The sequence below is a fragment of the Macaca fascicularis genome, chromosome 20, assembly GCF_037993035.2.
Source record: "Macaca fascicularis isolate 582-1 chromosome 20, T2T-MFA8v1.1".
Taxonomy (NCBI): Eukaryota; Metazoa; Chordata; class Mammalia; order Primates; family Cercopithecidae; genus Macaca; species Macaca fascicularis.
Window position 1 is genome coordinate 18628975 of NC_088394.1, and position 12198 is coordinate 18641172.

The 12198-nt window shown below is 45.5% G+C and overlaps 1 long non-coding RNA gene across 2 annotated transcripts; it reads left to right on the top strand.

Moving 5' to 3' along the window:
- Window positions 1-350: 350 nt before the first annotated feature.
- On the top strand, window positions 351-8075 carry LOC141409321 (uncharacterized). Of its 2 annotated transcripts, none has more exons than XR_012429312.1 (3): window positions 351-1306; window positions 4568-4670; window positions 7115-8075. It is a non-coding gene; the product is annotated as an uncharacterized lncRNA (long non-coding RNA). The 2 variants fall into 2 exon arrangements; XR_012429313.1 differs by lacking the exon at window positions 7115-8075 and adding an exon at window positions 5371-5687 and having other exon boundaries at window positions 826-1306.
- Window positions 8076-12198: the final 4123 nt, after the last annotated feature.

The following is a 12198-nucleotide window of genomic DNA, read 5'->3' on the forward strand; positions in this document are numbered from 1 at the left end:
GGTTTCGTGCACTGGTAGAGAGAAACAGAACAGGGCAGGGAGTTTCACAATGTGCTTCTATACAATGTCTGGAATCTATGAATAACATCAGTTTCTAAGTTATGAGTTGATTTTTAACTACTGGGTTTAACCCAGGCAGGCCCAGGCCTGGTTTCGGGCCTGGCACTGGGCATTGGTTTTACTTCCTTGTTTTTTTTCTTAAAACAGGTACTGAGTATAAAACAATATAAAACAATATGAGAGGGTCTCTCTCTTTCCTCATGATGAGTAAAGAATGTCACTTTCTAACAGGTCCAGGAGCCCCAAGTTATCTTGGGACCTCAAGAAGAGAGGAATTTACCCAACTCATAGGTATTTGAGGGTACAAACCCATTGCTGGGCTTGACTTTAAAAAGTCTTTTCTGATATTCCTTATGGAACAGAATTCCATTAGAGCCAATTTTAAAAGCATATATGAAAAATAATTATTCTTGCTGTACTTTATGCAAATAATCAGGCCAAGTATAAGACTAAAGTTTATTTTGCAAACTATCCTATTATTATTTGTTTTTAACAAAAATGAGGGCTGGAGAGAGAAAAATTATTTCAAAACTTACCGCACTTGTCATTAAATTCTGGTCTTATTAGTTGTTTTTAAGTTTTTGTCTGTATTTTAGACTAACCCTGTTTATTCCTGTGAACCAACTAGTGATCTCTGGCTGCAACTCAGAAGAAACAAGGGATGGGTAATATAGAAATCTGGATCAATATTCTAGTTCTGGGCAACTATCCTGCAAATCCTGCCAGGCGATAGGGGTAAATGAGGTGCCCATAACCTGGAGGTTTCTTTGGGAAAATAAGGCCAGGGAAGCTAACCAAAGCCAAGCTCCTTGCACCCAGATTTTAGCAGACATAACTCTAGCCACAAGTTACCTGGGTGTGTTGGCAGCCTCAGGATTTTTGAGCTGTCCTTACCCCCATGTTTTTTTTTTTTCATGTCTTCTAATAACCTGGTTTGTCTCTTCTCACCTAGAGGTCATCAAACACCAACTGGAATCTCAGACAATTGCCCCTTTTACCAGGGACCCTTAGATAGCCCTCTGAGCGAGCTCTGACTGCCGTTTTCCAAGAACAGCGCCCCCTGTCAGCAGGAAGCAGTTAAGAGTGATCATGGTCTTTATCCTAACGGCAATTAGATGTACCTCTTGAGAGGGGAGAATAGCAGGAGGCAGTCACATGCCTAGGCAGATAGGGGTGGATTCCTGGTGAAACCCGACTCTCAAACCAAAGACAGTTTAAAGCCTGAAAGCAAAACTACAAGTCCCAGGTAAATCCACAGACTGGATTGAGAACCGGTCTTCCTGTCTGGCATGCTTTCCTCTGATCCCCACGCTTCACCTATTTTACATATATCTACCCTTCCTTAATTGTTTTTTTACACTGTTGTGCCCAACTTTGGTGCCTTTGTTTTACCCTTTTTTGTGTACTCAGAAACCAGTCAGTATGCGCTTCCCCATTCTGAGCCCATAAAAGCCCTGGACCCAGCCAGACTGGGGGAGCGATGAACCAACATCACGTGGGGGACCACCCTCATGTCCCCTCTCTGCCGAGAGCTGTTCCATCACTCAGTAAAATTCTTCTTCATCATCCTTGCTTTTTGATTGTCAGCATAACCTCATCCTTCTTGGATTCAGGATAAGAACTTGGGAACCATCAAATGCATGTACGAGCTGTAACACAGGTGGGCTCTGGCACACCTGGTCCAGCCACAGGCTGAGCTGGTGTGCAAATCAGGTGCAGCCAGCGGACCAAGTGGGCGGGGTGCCTCCTGCAGCAGGTCTGAGGCCAAGTGAGGCCCAGGTGGAGGGCATCACCATTCATGGAGTTCCCTGGTTGGCAAAGTGGCCAACAAAAATCCTGCATCAATATCTTGCTGATAGGAATGTAAAAATGGTGTAGACATTTCAGGAAACAATCTGGTAGTTCCCCAGTTAAACAGATAGGATACAGCAATTCCTCTCTTGAGTATTAACCCAACAGAAATGAAAACATGGCCATGTGTAGTGGCTCACACCTGCAATCCCAGCACTTTGGGAGGCTGAGGTGGGTGGATCACTTGAGTCCAAGAGTTTGAGACCAGCCTGGTCAACATAGCAAAACCTCTTCTTAGCTGGGCGTGGTGTGGGTGCCTGCAGTCCCAACTACTTGGGAGGCTGAGATTGGAGGATTGTTTGAGCCCAGGTGGTCAAGGCTGCAGTGAGCCATGATTGTGCCACTGTACTCTATCCTGGGTGAGAGAGCAACACCCTGTCTCTATAAAAAAAAAACGCCGGGTGTAGTGGCTCACGCCTGTAATCCCAGAACTTTAGGAGGCCAAGGCAGGCGGATCACCTGAGGTTGGGAGTTCCAGACCAGCCTGACCAACACGGAGAAACTAATCTCTACCAAAAATACAAAATTAGCCAGGCGTGGTGGCACGTGCCTGTAATCCCAGCTACTCAGGAGGCTGAGGCAGGAGAATCCCTTGAACCTGGGAGGCGGAGGTCGTGGTGAGCCGAGATTGTGCCATTGCACTCCAGCCTGGGCAACAAGAGCGAAACTGCGTCTCAAAAAGAAAAAAGAAAAAAAAACCATGTTCAATCATTGTACGTGAATGTTCATAATAACTAAAAGTGGAAACAACTCATGTCCATCAACTGAACAAAATGACAATATACCCAAACAACGCACTTAACCTTACTCAGCTGTAAAAAGGAATGAAGTAGTGATACGTGATACAACACGGATGAACCTTAAAAACATTATGCTTGGGTCCAGAGTTTCAGTATGGGAAGATGAAAATAGTTCTGGAAAGGGATGATGTTGATTATTGAACAACAATATTAATGTACTTAATGTCAATGGAATGTCTTCTCAAAATGGTTAACATGGGGCCAGGCACAATGGCTCATGCCATCTGTGTCTCAGCTCTTTGGGAGACCAAGGTGGAAGGATCGCTTGAGTCCAGGAGTTTGAGGTTGCAATGAGCTATGAGAGCACCAGAACACTCAAGCCTGGGCAACTTTGAGAAACACAACAAAAAAAGGTTTGGCCAGGTACGGTGGCTCACACCTGTAATCCTGGCACTTTGGGAGGCTGAGGCGGGCAAATCATGAGATCAGGAGTTCAAGACCAGCCTGGCCAAGATGGGGAAACCCTGTCTCTACTAAAACTACAAAAATTAGCCGGGCATGGGAGGCTGAGGCAGGGGAATCTCTTGAACCCAGATGGCAGAGCTTGCAGTGAGCTGAGATCACGCCACTGCATTCCAGCCTGGGCAACAGAGTGAGACTCTGTCTCAAAAAAAAAAAAAAAAAAAAAGTTAAAATGGCAAATTTTATATTATGTGTATTTTACCACAATTTTTAAAAATCATGCAAATCATGCTAAGTGAAAGAAGCCAGACACAAAAGGTCATATATTGTATTATTCCACTTACATGGAACAGGCAAGCCCATAGAAACAGAAGGTAGATTAGTGGTCATCTAGGGCTGGAGGGGCGGGGATGGGGAGAAATAGGGAGTAACTCCTAATGGATACAGAGTTTTTTCATGTGGTAAAAATGTTCTAGAATCAGTGGTGATAGTTGCACAATCTATACTTAAATTTACTGGATCATACATGTTAAAATTATGAGTTGTATGGCATGTAAATTGTCTTATCTGTTTTGTGTTGCTATAACAAAATACCCGAGACTGGTAATTTATAAAGAGATTTATTTATCTCACAATTCTGGTGGCTGGAAAGTCCAGGATTGGGCAGCTGTATCTGATGAAGGCCTCACACTGCTTCCACCCATGGTGGAAAGTAGAAGGGTAGTGGGCATGTCAAAGAGATTGCATGGTTAGACAGGATGCAAAAGAGTCAAACTGAGGAGGCCAGACAGTTTTTAACAACACACTTTCTTGGGAATTAACCCATTCCCCAGAAAGTGAGAACTCACTCGTCCAGCAGGAGGGCATTCATCTATTCATGAGGGATCCACCTCCATCATCCAAACACCTCCCAACACTGCCACATTGCGGATCAAATTTCAACATGAGTTTTGGTTGGGACAAATCACATCCAAACTAGCACGGACCAAAGCGATAGGAAAAATACAGGTGATTTAGTTTAGTTTTTTTTGTTTGTTTGTTTGTTTTAGGCTACTTAGTTTTATGCAAATTTTAATCCTGGCTGTTAAATGAGAAACTGATTTTTTATATTTACTACCCTTCAAGCCAGCAGAGCATGAAGAAGTTTTCACGTTCTGAGATTTGCCGTGCTATTTCTTGCCCTCCCATGTCAAAGCTAATTTTATAAGTACTGCAGCTGGGAGTCTTAGTCCCATAAAGCACTTTGTACAATTCTTATTAAAAACTCAGGCTGTTTGTTTAGCTTCCCCTTCAGAATTGATGGCCGATGTTTTATGCTTCTGAGAGCTTCCAGAACAAGACCAGAGAGGTTTTTTGAATCTCCCTTTGATTGTTTTTAATTCCATTACAGCTTGTCCTTGTGTATTAACAAGGTAATCTTGTCTTTCTCTTACTTTCCTGATCTGACCTTTCAGGGAAAATGTGATTTGAAAATTGGACACTATCCAAAGATGATGGCAGGATGAGAAAGGATATTATTCTCGCAAGTACTGCAGTTCCAAAGAGGCGATCTGAACTGTAAGTCTTTGCAAGTCTTTGATTCCCTCATTATTCAAAGTGTGGTCTATGGACCAACAGCAGTGGTATCACATGGGAGCATGTTAGAAATGCAGAATTTGGGAATCTCTCCAGACCTACTCAAACAGAATTTGCATTTGAGAAAGATGTGGTTTTAAAGTATGTCCACAAATTCCTTGATACACCTATGTTCAGTGGAGCTTGCTTCCCCTTGCCTTGTTTGTGGGCTGTACTCAGTGACTTGTTTCTAGCAGAACATGGTGGAAATGAAGTGTGACGTCCAAAGTTAGATAATAAAAGACACTGTAAAGGTTTGGCGTGTGTGGCTTACACGTGTAATCCCAGCACTTCAAGAGGCCAAGGCAAGAGGTTTGCTTGAGGCCAGGAGTTCAAGACCACTGTGGGCGATATAGCAAAACCCTATCTCTACAAAAATAAAATAAAATAAAATAAAATAAAATAAAATAAAATAAAATAAAATATTAGCTGCGCATGGTGGCATGTATCTGCAGTCTTAGCTACTTGGGAGGCTGAGGTGGGAGGGTCATTTGAGCCCAGGAGTTAGAGGCCGCACTAAGCTATGATCATATCACTGTACTCTAGCCTGGATGACAGAGCCAGAATCTGTTTTTTTGTTTTTGTTTTTTTTGTTGTTGTTGTTTTTAAAAAAAGACACTGCAGCTTTCACCTTTCCCCCTAGGATTACTCACTGTGGGGGAACCTAGCTGTCATGTCATGAGGACACACAAAGCACTTAATCTGTGGAGATGCTCACATGGCCAAGAACTGAGGTCTCCTGCCAATAGCCATGGGAGTACACCATCTCGCAAGTGAATCCTTTGGCCTTGCAAGTGAATCAAATTCAGCCCTCAGATGACTGCAGCCCCCAACATGTTGACTCCAACCTCATGAGCGACCCAAGGCAGAATCAACCAGCTAAGTCACTCCTGAATCACTCAGGAGTGATTAGATAGACCCTCAGCAACTATTTGAGATGATAAATGTTTGTTGTTTCCAGCTGCTGAGTGTTGGGGTCATTTGTTATGCAGCAACAGATAACCAGTACAACAGCTCCAGGTGATGTGGAAGCACACTAAAGTGTGAGGCGCACTCAGCCAGACCATAAGCTCCTGGAAGGCAGACACCAATTTGGTGGTTTCCATGTCTTCAAGGCTTAGTGGAGTGCCTGACATGCAATACATTTTTGTTGGACTAAAGACAAGGTTAAATTGCCCTGTTTTTAAAACATTAAAACTTTTCTTTTGTAATAAATAATGCATGTACACACATAGGAAATTATTCCAGCAGTGCTAAAGGGTATTTTCAGTGACAAGTAAATCTCCCTGCAGACTGTTGATTGATAGCAAACTCTGTTACCAACTTCCTTCCTTTGAGATAAGCTAGTAGCAACCTACCACTAACAGAGTGCATTTTTTTTTCTTTTTTTCCACCTCCAAAAGTAATACTTGCCTCAAAATCAAATATAAACTGCATATAAGTAGAAAAAAGAGAAAAAGAAAAAAAGGCTCTTCTTCCAAACGTTCCCTAGAAGCAACCACTATTAATAATTCAATGTATATCTTTCTGGATGGTTTTTAGAAATCTTTTATCCACGTACACGTTTGGGTTTGTATTGTTCCCCAGATGGAATATTATGCATTTGATCTGCGATTTGTGCATTTCACTCGGTGACCTACACTGGCCATCTTCCCAAGTCAATTCATAGAGCCCCATCTCGTTTTTTAATTGGCTGCCATACTCTTCCAGGGCAACCACTGCTGACCTGACCCAGCTCCTACACCAGCCCAGGCCTGTGCTTGAATCTCCTTGGCCTGGTTCCAGAGGCTGTAAACTTAACCACTAAGCCACTGTTCCTCCCCTTATCTTCTCTTTTTGCCTCTTGGTAGACATCTGGGTTGCCTTTTTTCTTCTTCTTTTTTTTTTCTCCTGAGACAGGGTCTCCTTCTATCGTCCAGGCTGGTGGGCAGTGGGGTGATCATTGCTTACTGCAGCCTCAAACTTCCAAGCTCAAGCGAGCCTCCCAAGTAGTTGGGATTACGGGCGTGAGCCACCACGCCCGGCCTGGGTTACTTCTAACACAGGATTTTCGGGGCCCCTACCGCTTAGGAGGACCATCTTTCAGAAGGAGGGACCCCTGGGAAGGAAGTACGAGCTCAAGGTTTTAACCCTTTGGGACATCCCATACGTCTGATAATTTGATAAAAACACTAGACCCTCATTAAGGTCCTCCTTAAGATCCCTTGAGCCAGGTGACTTGAGGCCAAGAAAACACGACGTTTCCCAACTCAGGGAAACCAAAGGCACCTTTCAAAGTGGAGCTTCAGCCTCAATACCGCTCATGTCTGTCTGCGGGGCATCACGGGGCACAGAGCGCTTTCCCACCTCATGTGTTCAGAGCTTTAAAAGGCGCCTCTCGCCCGCAGGACGTGCATCCTCTCACTCCTGCGTCTGAAACGGCAGCCCCGCGGGGCTGAGCCCGAACACTACAGGTCCTTTCATCCTGGATCGCGTAGAGAGATCGGCTACCTGGCGCGCCAAGGGCAAGGAAGGTCTCGGGCCCGCGGCGCTCGCCTGGGTCCGGCAGAGGGCGCCCGCGCCCCACGCTGCGAGCCTTGCAAGGCTCTGCTGCAAGGTCGGCTGGACAACGCCCGGCAGGAGAGCCGGGGGAGTGCTGCGCGTTATGTATGATACATAAGATAACCTGACCACAATCATCCCGCCCCGCGATCTCCGCTGTTGAACGGGAACTGATGTCACGTGTGTGCATGGCCAGAGGCGGAGGGCTCGGCTGGCTGCTCCAGTCTGCGCTGTCCACGCGTCTCGGGTGTCCTATCTCGGTGGATACATTTTTCTTTTTCAGAAAAGGGAAACAGGAAAACAGGGGGACGATTAGTCTCTATCTAGTGGAGCCACGTGGAAAAACCAGCTTCAGGTATCAAACAACATCCAAGGGGCTGCACTGATTTATTTATTTATTTTTTAAGAGACAGGGTCTGCTCTGTCGCCCAGGCTAACCATATCTCACTGCAGCCTCGAACTCCTAGATTCAAGCGATTCTCCTTCCTCAGCCACCTAATGTGCTGGGGTTACAGGTGTGAGCCACCATACCCATCTAATTTTTATTTTTATTTTTAGTGATGAGGTCTCACTGTGTTGCCCAGGCTGGTCTCAAACTCCCGACCTCAAGTGATCCTGCCTCAGCCTCCCAAAGCGTTTTGTTTTGTTTTTTTGAGAATTTCTCTTTATGATACTTTCTTCCCTCCACTTAAAGAAATTCCAATTATATTTCCAAAATTAGACAGAATTTCCCAATGTTTAATCCTGGATTTTTAACTGGGCACGCCTGTCAGAATAAACTCGAGATCTGGAAAAAAAAAAAAAAAATCTACAGATGCTCCTGCTCTATCCAGTCCTACTGAAGCAGAAGCTATGGGGCTGGGCCTAAGGGATGAACATATTATAAAAACTCACACAGGACCTCTGATGTGTAGCCCTGGTTAAGAAGCAATGGTTTAAGCCGGCTGTGATTTCCAGCACTTTGGGACGCTGAGGCAGGCAGATCACTAGAGCTCAGGAGTTTGAGACCAGGTTGGGCAACACAGGGAGACCCTGTCTCAATAATAATAAATTTGACCAGGCGCGGTGGCTCACGCCTGTAATCCCAGCACTTTGGGAGGCCAAGGCGGGTGGATCACTTGAAGTCAGGAGTTCGAGACCAGCCTGACCAAGTTGGAGAAACCCCGTCTCTACTAAAAATACAAAAATTAGCCAGGTGTGGTGGTGGGTGCCTGTAATTTCAGCTACTTAGGAGGCTGAGGCAGGAGAATCGTTTGAACCCGGGAGGTGGAGGTTGCAGTGAGTCGAGATCATGCCACTGCACTCCAGCCTGGGTGACTCCATCTTAAAAAATAATAATAATATTAATAATAATCTTTTTAAAAAGAAGCAATAGTTTAATTCCACAAAAGCATTCATCCTAAATCTGCCTCTGCTTGGATGTACTTCCCACGCTTTACATCCTACTTGCCTGGGCTGATTCAGGATATCCATTCTGTCCCACTTTTCCTGCACCGTTTTCTGCTAAGATGTAACCCGTTGTTCCAATTTCTGTAACTTATTCAGTGCTGTGACAGCTGGAAACATGTTTCAGACCAAGCTGTCTTTGCCAGGTGGAAACAATGACAAACACCCATACTTCCGGTTCTGCTGGGGCGGCAGCCTCTGTATGGTATTTTCCATGCCTAATTTCCAAGTGGCTTTATTGCAACAATTAAAAAAAAAAAACTGCACAGAAATGACACCTGTTGCACTTACTTGCTGATGCTCTGTGTAGGTGTGTATATTTAAATAAGACCACGTGGGCATTTAAAAAAAATTATTGAAGTTATTCATTTGGCTGCTTTCAGGGCACACATTATTCTAAGTGCTGAGGAATAAAAGAATTTTAGAACACGAAATTCATATTTCCCCCTTTTATCATTTAGAAGCAACAGAAAACATTTCACTTTTGCTTCCTTAGAGTACAGCGGCACCATCACAGCTCACTGCAACCTCTGCCTTCCGGGTTCAAGCGATTCTCCTGCCACAGCCTCCCAAGTAGCTGGTATTACAGGCGTGCACCACCATGCCTGGCTGATCTTTGTATTTTAGTAGAGATGAGGTTTCCCCATGTTGCCCAGGCTGGTCTTAAACTCCTGGCCCAAAGTGATCTGTTCGCCTCAGCCTTCCTAAGGGCTGGGATTACAGACGTGAGCCACCTTTGCTTCCAATAGGAAGTTATTAGCTCTGCTAAATCAGGGACCCGGAGACCTCTTTCTCCAGGTATTGCTTGATCCAGGAACTGAAACCAAACATTTGACTTTTCTTTCGCTTTCTGTCTCCTCACTGCTTTCCGCAGTGTTGATACTAGTTTCACAATGACCCTCCCCCCCACCCCACACACACTCCCCTGTGGTCCTCCTCACCTATGGTAGCAAAATGGCCATAGCGCTTCTATATAGGACATCCTAACACCCCTCCATCCACAAGAAAGATGACAGTCTCTTCCTCTTGCTTCTGCAGAACACAGGGAAGCTGCGGAATCCACAACCACACCCCTTCCCCATCGCTCCCTTTTACCCAATCACTGTGGACTGGGGAGGCCTGTGGAGCTCTCATTGGCCAGGCCTGGTCACATGGTTGCTCCCGCAGCAGGTGGCGTGGGAAAAACTCCACCCGGGCCCTGCGGGCTGAGAGTGGGGTAGGGGTGGTTCCCACAGAGGAAGCCAGAGTCCTGTTCCAGAAGAGAGGACAGGTGTTGGGCAGATCAAAAGGCCTGATGTCCCCTGAGCCCTGGAGGTCAAGATGTAGTCAGGACTTGAGAGTGGATATCAATTAGGCAGTGGGGTCAGGATGGCCTGGAGACAGGAAGACGGAACCCAGTGGGGGACATTTACGTAGCGCTGGTCTTGAGGGTGGGTGAAGATCTGGGTGACAGCTCCGTGGGGACCCAGAGGCAGCATAGTGTAATGGGCTCCACCGCCAGTGGCGGGGATGGGAGAGGTATCCTTGCTTACCACTTACCAAGTGTTACGAAACCTTTAATGTTCTTAGTTGTAAAATGAGAATACCTGGGTTGTCATGGCTGAACCTTGAAAACAAATGCTAAGTGAAGGAAACCAGTCACAAAACACCACCTCTTGCGTGATTCCATTTACCTAGAATGCCGGCATAGGCGAATCTACAGAGAAAGTAGGCTGGGCGCAGTGGCTCACGCCTGTAATCCCAGCATTTTGGGAGGTTGAGGTGGGCAGATCAGCTGAGGTCAGGAGTTTGAGACCAGCCTGGCCAACATGGAGAAGCAGCATCTCTACTAAAAATTTAAAAATGAGCCAGGTGTGGTGGCACATGCCTGTAATCCCAGCTATTCGGGAGGCTGAGGCACGAGAATCGCTTGAACCCGGGAGGCGCAGGATGTAGTGAGCTGAGATCGCGACACTGCATTCCATCCTGGGTGACAGAGTGAGACTCTGTCTCAAAAAAAAAAAAAAAAAAAAAAAAAAAAAACAAAGAAAGAAAGTAGATCAGTGAGTGCCTAGGGCTGGGGAAATGGGAGCATTAGAGGCCAATGGCAAAGGGTGCAAGATTTACCTTTGGGGCAATGAAAATGCTCTAAAATAGACTGTGATGATAGTTGCAAGACTGTAAGTGTACACCTTAAATTGGTGAATTGTATGGTATGTAATTATATTCCAATAAAACTTTTTTTGAAGGTTAATGTGTTAAGTGCTTTGGACAGTGAGTGCCTAGTCCACCTCCTTTGCATGCCTCCTCAATCCACAGGTGGTAGCATCTTCCTACAGTTGCATGTCCTTGGAAGCATCACCATCCTTCAATCTTAAGTTCCCTTCATTCTGTGCTGACTTTTCTGACCAGTCCCCTCATTCAGTTCCCTTCAATAAGCCTCTTTTCTGTGTGCCTCTTTCCTGCCAGGATAGAAATCAACTCTCCAGAAAAGAACAGATGTCGGTGACTAATTGGAAAGGACCTGGGATGGTTAATTTTATGTGTCCACTTGAGTGGGCCACAGGGTGCCCAGACATTTGCTCGAACATTATTCTGGGCGTGTCTGCAAGGGTGTATCTGGGTCAGATGAACATTATCGTCAATAGACTGAGTGAGACTGACTGCCCTTCCTAATGTGGATGAGCCCCTTCCAATCAGTTGAAGGTTTGAATGGAACAAAAAGGCTAAGTAAGAGGGAACGCCTCCTGTCTGACAACCTGCAAGCCGGGACATCGTTTTCTTTCTGTCCTTCAGACTTGAATTGAAACATTGGTCTTTCCTGGGTCTCAAGTCAGTGACTTTTGCTGTTGTTATTGATGGTTTTTTTGAGATGGGGTATCAGTCTGTCACCCAGGCTAGAGTTCAGTGATCTTGGTGTGATCTTGGCTCACTGCAACCTCTGCCTCCCAGGCTCAAGCAATTCTCCCACCTCAGTCCTCTGAGTAGCTGGGACTATAGGTACGTGCCACCATGCCTAGCTACTTTTTGTATATATATATATGTATTTGTAGTGACGGGTTTCACCATGTTGCCCAGGCTAGTCTTGAACTCCTGGACTCATATGGTTTGGCTGTGGTCCCACCGAAATCTCATCTTGAATTGTAGTTCCCATAATCCCCACATGTCATGGGAGGGACCAGGTGGAGACAATTGAAGCATGGAGGTGGTTTTCCCCATCCTGTTCTCGTGATAGTGAGTGAGTTCTCACGAAATCTGATGTTTTTATAAGGGGCTTCCCTCTTTGCTGGGCACTCATTCTTCACATTCCGGCTGCTGTATGAAGAAGGACGTGTTTGCTTCCCCTTCCACCATGATTGTAAATTTCTTGAGGCCTCCCCAGCCATGCAAAACTGTGAGTCAATGAAACCTCTTTTCTTTATAAATTACCCAGTCTCTGATACGTATTAGCAGGGTGAGAACAGACTCATACATGGACTTAAGCAATCCATCTCTGCCTCCGCCT